Source organism: Schistocerca serialis, chromosome 4 (assembly GCF_023864345.2).
Source record: "Schistocerca serialis cubense isolate TAMUIC-IGC-003099 chromosome 4, iqSchSeri2.2, whole genome shotgun sequence".
In the NCBI taxonomy this organism is placed as follows: Eukaryota; Metazoa; Arthropoda; class Insecta; order Orthoptera; family Acrididae; genus Schistocerca; species Schistocerca serialis.
In genome coordinates this window covers 415,034,727-415,042,226 of record NC_064641.1, presented here as the reverse complement: position 1 = coordinate 415,042,226, position 7,500 = coordinate 415,034,727, and the positions used below count along the sequence as shown (strand labels likewise).

Sequence of the window (7,500 nt, the reverse complement as noted above, 5' to 3'; positions counted from 1 at the left end):
CCGCTACGGGCCTGGCACCCTCTACGGGCCGTGGCCTCATTCAAGTTGGACTTGGGCTCGGCGCGAGGCGTCGGGGTAGTGGACCCTCCCAAACACCACATGCCACGACAGGCGGCAGCCTGCGGGGTTCGGTGCTGGACTCTTCCCTGTTCGCTCGCCGCTACTGGGGGAATCCTTGTTAGTTTCTTTTCCTCCGCTTAGTAATATGCTTAAATTCAGCGGGTAGTCTCGCCTGCTCTGAGGTCGTTGTACGAGGTGTCGCACGCCACACCGCCAGCCGGCTGTGCACGCTACCGAGTAAGTACCGGTATGCGAACCGCCAGGCGACGGGCGCGCATCGCACGTTTAAGGAGACGCGGCCGGCCCCACAGGCGGCCACGACACTCCCAGGTCTGCGAAGCGGGGCAAACGCCGCGCGCTTCAGTATACGTAGCCGACCCTCAGCCAGACGTGGCCCGGGAACGGAATCCATGGACCGCAATGTGCGTTCGAAACGTCGATGTTCATGTGTCCTGCAGTTCACATGTCGACGCGCAATTTGCTGCGTTCTTCATCGACCCACGAGCCGAGTGATCCACCGTCCTGGGTGATCTTTTCATAGTTTCCACTATCTCTTTCAAGACAGTTGCATAGGCGGGACTGAGGCGTGTGGCGGCCCCTGTTCCAGCGTTCAGTGTCCAACGGCCTCACGGCCGATGGGCGTCGTACGGCTCCACACCGGAGCGGACAGGCACTCGGGCGAAAGTCATTCAAAACCGGCGCCAGGCGCCAGGTGCCGCAGGCCAGCCGCTCCAGCGCTTCAGCGCTCGTACCACACAACATTGCCGTTAGTTTTGAGACGAACGCGTGGTTCCGCACGCGGCGCACGGCTACTGCGAGCCGTACAGGTAGCGTGTTGCGCGACACGACACGCACATCGAAAGACATGCAGTCTAGTCGGTAATGATCCTTCCGCAGGTTCACCTACGGAAACCTTGTTACGACTTTTACTTCCTCTAAATGATCAAGTTTGGTCATCTTTCCGGTAGCATCGGCAACGACAGAGTCAATGCCGCGTACCAGTCCGAAGACCTCACTAAATCATTCAATCGGTAGTAGCGACGGGCGGTGTGTACAAAGGGCAGGGACGTAATCAACGCGAGCTTATGACTCGCGCTTACTGGGAATTCCTCGTTCATGGGGAACAATTGCAAGCCCCAATCCCTAGCACGAAGGAGGTTCAGCGGGTTACCCCGACCTTTCGGCCTAGGAAGACACGCTGATTCCTTCAGTGTAGCGCGCGTGCGGCCCAGAACATCTAAGGGCATCACAGACCTGTTATTGCTCAATCTCGTGCGGCTAGAAGCCGCCTGTCCCTCTAAGAAGAAAAGTAATCGCTGACAGCACGAAGGATGTCACGCGACTAGTTAGCAGGCTAGAGTCTCGTTCGTTATCGGAATTAACCAGACAAATCGCTCCACCAACTAAGAACGGCCATGCACCACCACCCACCGAATCAAGAAAGAGCTATCAATCTGTCAATCCTTCCGGTGTCCGGGCCTGGTGAGGTTTCCCGTGTTGAGTCAAATTAAGCCGCAGGCTCCACTCCTGGTGGTGCCCTTCCGTCAATTCCTTTAAGTTTCAGCTTTGCAACCATACTTCCCCCGGAACCCAAAAGCTTTGGTTTCCCGGAGGCTGCCCGCCGAGTCATCGGAGGAACTGCGGCGGATCGCTGGCTGGCATCGTTTATGGTTAGAACTAGGGCGGTATCTGATCGCCTTCGAACCTCTAACTTTCGTTCTTGATTAATGAAAACATACTTGGCAAATGCTTTCGCTTCTGTTCGTCTTGCGACGATCCAAGAATTTCACCTCTAACGTCGCAATACGAATGCCCCCGCCTGTCCCTATTAATCATTACCTCGGGTTCCGAAAACCAACAAAATAGAACCGAGGTCCTATTCCATTATTCCATGCACACAGTATTCAGGCGGGCTTGCCTGCTTTAAGCACTCTAATTTGTTCAAAGTAAACGTGCCGGCCCACCGAGACACTCAATAAAGAGCACCCTGGTAGGATTTCAACGGGGTCCGCCTCGGGGCGCACGAGCACGCACGAGGCGGTCGCACGCCTTCGGCTCGCCCCACCGGCAGGACGTCCCACGATACATGCCAGTTAAACACCGACGGGCGGTGAACCAACAGCGTGGGACACAAATCCAACTACGAGCTTTTTAACCGCAACAACTTTAATATACGCTATTGGAGCTGGAATTACCGCGGCTGCTGGCACCAGACTTGCCCTCCAATAGATACTCGTTAAAGGATTTAAAGTGTACTCATTCCGATTACGGGGCCTCGGATGAGTCCCGTATCGTTATTTTTCGTCACTACCTCCCCGTGCCGGGAGTGGGTAATTTGCGCGCCTGCTGCCTTCCTTGGATGTGGTAGCCGTTTCTCAGGCTCCCTCTCCGGAATCGAACCCTGATTCCCCGTTACCCGTTACAACCATGGTAGGCGCAGAACCTACCATCGACAGTTGATAAGGCAGACATTTGAAAGATGCGTCGCCGGTACGAGGACCGTGCGATCAGCCCAAAGTTATTCAGAGTCACCAAGGCAAACGGACCGGACGAGCCGACCGATTGGTTTTGATCTAATAAAAGCGTCCCTTCCATCTCTGGTCGGGACTCTGTTTGCATGTATTAGCTCTAGAATTACCACAGTTATCCAAGTAACGTGGGTACGATCTAAGGAACCATAACTGATTTAATGAGCCATTCGCGGTTTCACCTTAATGCGGCTTGTACTGAGACATGCATGGCTTAATCTTTGAGACAAGCATATGACTACTGGCAGGATCAACCAGGGAGCTGCGTCAACTAGAGCTGAGCAGCCGGCCGCCCGGGAGTGTGTCCCGGGGGCCCGCGCGAACACGCAAGCGTCCGCTCAATTATTCTGCAAACAGGAGGAGGCTGAGCTCCCCTGCACAACACACCTCGAAACCCTCTCAGGTCCCGGCGGCGCGCAGCGCCGTCCTAAGTACTTGGTCGGGTTCGAGAGAGGCGCAATCGCCCGGAGTTAGGCGAGTAGACGCTTTAGGTGCGACCACCCGTGCTCCCAACTGAGCTTGCCGCTGCCGACAGAGGCCCGGGAGCGTGCTGTCGTGGCATTGCCGGCGGGAGACAAGACGCGCCACCTACGGTGACCGGCAGCTCCAACGCCGGCGCCACAGAAGGACAAAAGCCCCACTTGGGTGCTGAAGCGAACTCTCCCAGCACAGCGCACGCGCCAACACGTCCGCACAGCTGCGATACAAACCACCTGCGAGAACCGCTGGGGCGACCGAGCAGCAGACGGCGTCGCGGCGCCGAGCGCCGGGCGGCGGCGCATCCTCAGCGCACAAAGTCCTCAATCGGACCAGCACACTGCAGATGGCCACCGCGCTTCGCACCGGGCCCGCGAGGACTTACTTTGGCCGCAAGGCGCCGCGAGCAGGGGGCGCCGGCGCGCAGCTGCGCCGCCTGCCGCGTCCGTCGGCCGGCGCGCCTGCCACTGGCCGCCCCCACCAGCCGGCTGTAGCGCGTGCGCCCACGCACCGCGCTGCCAGCACGCCGGGCGGCCCCCCCTCACCGGCCGGGGACGGTCCCACCCAGCCACCGCCGCGTATCGCCTCACACCCAGATCCCCTTTCACGTTCGTGGGCATGGTGGGTATCCCTGAAACAACCGGTTAATAGCTCGACCGATCGTCGCCAACACTGATTCACCTCTAGCGAGAACAACCGCACCACAACGGGTTACCAGTTGTTCATTTGCGTAACGTCACCAGCAAACGTACACGTCCATCGCCATTTGCAACGAGTATTGCATGCCTGTGTCAGGTGTCACAACACACTACGTCTGCCCACATAGACGCAACAACATGTGCACGCCTAGAGAACACGTGGAAGGTCGACCCCGTACGTATGCGGTGTCCATTGCGCGAACGACTGTCAGCCGGCCTCTGCAGCATGTCGCAGATGTGGAACACGGTGCAACATGCTATCACGGTGTGTGAGAAGAGACGACTACGTCCGAATACACGCTCCACTACATCAACAGACTGCTCATGCTGATCGCCATCCAGGGCGTCCGTTCCTCCCACACGTCTGTATGGCGTACCACACTGCAATCCAGCTCTTATAGGGAGACGACACGTAGCTGCGTGCACAATATTTGGACTGTATGGTCCGCCGTTGCTAGGCGCAGTCGTCATACGGCCACATGTGCCACGATGTATCATTCAGTACATACGGACCAATGTGCAGTACAGTTTGTGGGTTTTGCGTACATCGGCGGACAGGTGACAGGCCGTACCACAACGTAGGCTGAGTACGTCGGCATGCGAAGGGCGTTGAACATGCAAACTTCTCACCGACCAGCTTGCGAAGGCAGGGGGGAAGGGGGGGGGGGGCATGTACGTCCTGCTGCTATCCACATTACAGTGTATAGCAGGAGCATGTGGAAAGTCAGCAACACCTGCAAGGTGTTTAACATGACGCGATACACAGGGGACCGGGCAGTGCGAGTAGCGAACTATATTGCGAGGGTTGCGGTTAGGCAACACTACACTAATTTAACGAGTTGCATAACAATTACAGAGCAGGTTCAGCGACAACGTGCGTCAGGTTAAGGCGCAATATAGTTTTGGTTACGGCGCACTTTAGGTTAGGTTAAGGCATATTATAGGTTAGGTTAAGGCATATTATAGGTTAGGTTAAGGCATATTATAGGTTAGGTTAAGGCATATTATAGGTTAGGTTAAGGCATATTATAGGTTAGGTTAAGGCATATTATAGGTTAGGTTAAGGCATATTATAGGTTAGGTTAAGGCATATTATAGGTTAGGTTAAGGCATATTATAGGTTAGGTTAAGGCATATTATAGGTTACGTTACGGCACAACATGGGTTACGTTACGGCACAACATGGGTTACGTTACGGCACAACATGGGTTACGTTACGGCACAACATGGGTTACGTTACGGCACAACATGGGTTACGTTACGGCACAACATGGGTTACGTTACGGCACAACATGGGTTACGTTACGGCACAACATGGGTTACGTTACGGCACAACATGGGTTACGTTACGGCACAACATGGGTTACGTTACGGCACAACATGGGTTACGTTAAGGCACAAATTAGGTTAGGTTAAGGCACAAACTAGGTTAGGTTAAGGCACAAACTAGGTTAGGTTAAGGCACAACGTAGGTTAGGTTAAGGCACAACGTAGGTTAGGTTAAGGCACAACGTAGGTTAGGTTAAGGCACAACGTAGGTTAGGTTAAGGCACAACGTAGGTTAGGTTAAGGCACAACGTAGGTTAGGTTAAGGCACAAATTAGGTTAGGTTAAGGCACAAATTAGGTTAGGTTAAGGCACAAATTAGGTTAGGTTAAGGCACAAATTAGGTTAGGTTAAGGCACAACGTAGGTTAGGTTAAGGCACAACGTAGGTTAGGTTAAGGCACAACGTAGGTTAGGTTAAGGCACAACGTAGGTTAGGTTAAGGCACAACGTAGGTCAGGTTAAGGCACAACGTAGGTCAGGTTAAGGCACAACGTAGGTTAGGTTAAGGCACAACGTAGGTTAGGTTAAGGCACAACGTAGGTTAGGTTAAGGCACAACGTAGGTTAGGTTAAGGCACAACGTATGTTAGGTTAAGGCACAACGTAGGTTAGGTTAAGGCACAACGTAGGTTAGGTTAAGGCACAACGTAGGTTAGGTTAAGGCACAACGTAGGTTAGGTTAAGGCACAACGTAGGTTAGGTTAAGGCACAACGTAGGTTAGGTTAAGGCACAACGTAGGTTAGGTTAAGGCACAAATTAGGTTAGGTTAAGGCACAAATTAGGTTAGGTTAAGGCACAAATTAGGTTAGGTTAAGGCACAAATTAGGTTAGGTTAAGGCACAAATTAGGTTAGGTTAAGGCACAAATTAGGTTAGGTTAAGGCACAAATTAGGTTAGGTTAAGGCACAAATTAGGTTAGGTTAAGGCACAACGTAGGTTAGGTTAAGGCACAACGTAGGTTAGGTTAAGGCACAACGTAGGTTAGGTTAAGGCACAACGTAGGTTAGGTTAAGGCACAACGTAGGTTAGGTTAAGGCACAACGTAGGTTAGGTTAAGGCACAACGTAGGTTAGGTTAAGGCACAACGTAGGTTAGGTTAAGGCACAACGTAGGTTACGTTAAGGCACAACGTAGGTTAGGTTAAGGCACAACGTAGGTTAGGTTAAGGCACAACGTAGGTTAGGTTAAGGCACAACGTAGGTTAGGTTAAGGCACAACGTAGGTTAGGTTAAGGCACAACGTAGGTTAGGTTAAGGCACAACGTAGGTTAGGTTAAGGCACAACGTAGGTTAGGTTAAGCACAACGTAGGTTAGGTTAAGGCACAACGTAGGTTAGGTTAAGGTACAATATAGGTTAGGTTAAGGTACAATATAGGTTAGGTTAAGGTACGATATAGGTTAGGTTAAGGTACGATATAGGTTAGGTTAAGGTACAATATAGGTTAGGTTAAGGTACGATATAGGTTAGGTTAAGGTACAATATGGCGTAGGTTCAGATACACATTGTTGTAGGGAAAGGTGTATTGGGGGGGGGGGCGGCGGCAGGTTCGTTGATAGTGATTATCGTAATTGGATGCCTGCGGTATTATCTGATTTGTCACGTCAGGATGCACTTTTGGCTCATGACAGGCGGCGCTCCAATTCCATGGTTGTGGCAGATCTGTGTCTTTCATTCCTGCCATTGAATGTGTGCTGTGACAGGAGGCAGTATTGTGATGTTGGGTGCACCCCTGTGTAGGACATGTGTGGGTGTTCGTGGCTTAGCTGAGCAATGTGCGGATGTCGGAAGGGTGGGATATTGTGTTTTCTGGGTGGACCTCCCGGTCTGGTAATGATAGTGTGGATTGTGTCATGTGGCGGAGAGGATGCACTGGATGTTCTTCCATGCTGGTGGTTAGATATTGTGTGTGTGCCTGTTACAGGCAGAGAGTAGTGTGTGATAAGAGAGTAGTGTGTGATAAGAGAGTAGTGTGTGATAAGAGTGTCTGGCTGACGTGTGGTTCTCATTGTGTGCAGAGTCTTTCAGCATGTATAGGGACGGTTGTATACATTGTATTCTGATGGCTCTGCATCTATTACTCATCAGTGCCGTGTATACGGTTACTCTGGTTCCAGTCGAAACTGTTCTATCTCTGTACATTAGTGACACTGCGGCTCCACTATGTTGCCGCCCCTGTCGGCCGTTTCCCCCAGTGTATGGCTAATGATTATCAGCAATCAGTCTATTAGTCAATACCGGTAGTGTGACGACGTCAAATGTCCGGGATGGGGGAAGCTACACCCTTCCCGTGGGTCAGGGCCTAGAAAGACTCTTCCCACGCAGGAGACTCGGACTGTCGTTACTCTTCCGAGACATATATGTGCCCAGCGTTTTTTGCGACTGCGAGTGCAACGCCCACGGGTGCCGAC

At 52.6% G+C, this 7,500-nt stretch overlaps 3 non-coding genes across 3 annotated transcripts in view; all 3 read right to left on the bottom strand.

Annotated features, from left to right (window-relative positions):
* The window catches only part of LOC126477001 (large subunit ribosomal RNA), a 4,224-nt gene extending 3,978 nt beyond the window's left edge, over positions 1 to 246 (bottom strand). The window contains exon 1 of the ribosomal RNA XR_007587414.1: positions 1 to 246. This exon is cut by the window's left edge and continues 3,978 nt beyond it. This is a non-coding gene — a ribosomal RNA (large subunit ribosomal RNA).
* Positions 247 to 434: 188 nt separating this feature from the next.
* Positions 435 to 589, bottom strand: LOC126476363 (5.8S ribosomal RNA). The gene has a single exon (XR_007586907.1). It is a non-coding gene; the product is annotated as a 5.8S ribosomal RNA (ribosomal RNA).
* Positions 590 to 940: 351 nt separating this feature from the next.
* Positions 941 to 2,849, bottom strand: LOC126476785 (small subunit ribosomal RNA). The gene has a single exon (XR_007587230.1). It is a non-coding gene; the product is annotated as a small subunit ribosomal RNA (ribosomal RNA).
* Between the last annotated feature and the right edge of the window lie 4,651 nt (positions 2,850 to 7,500).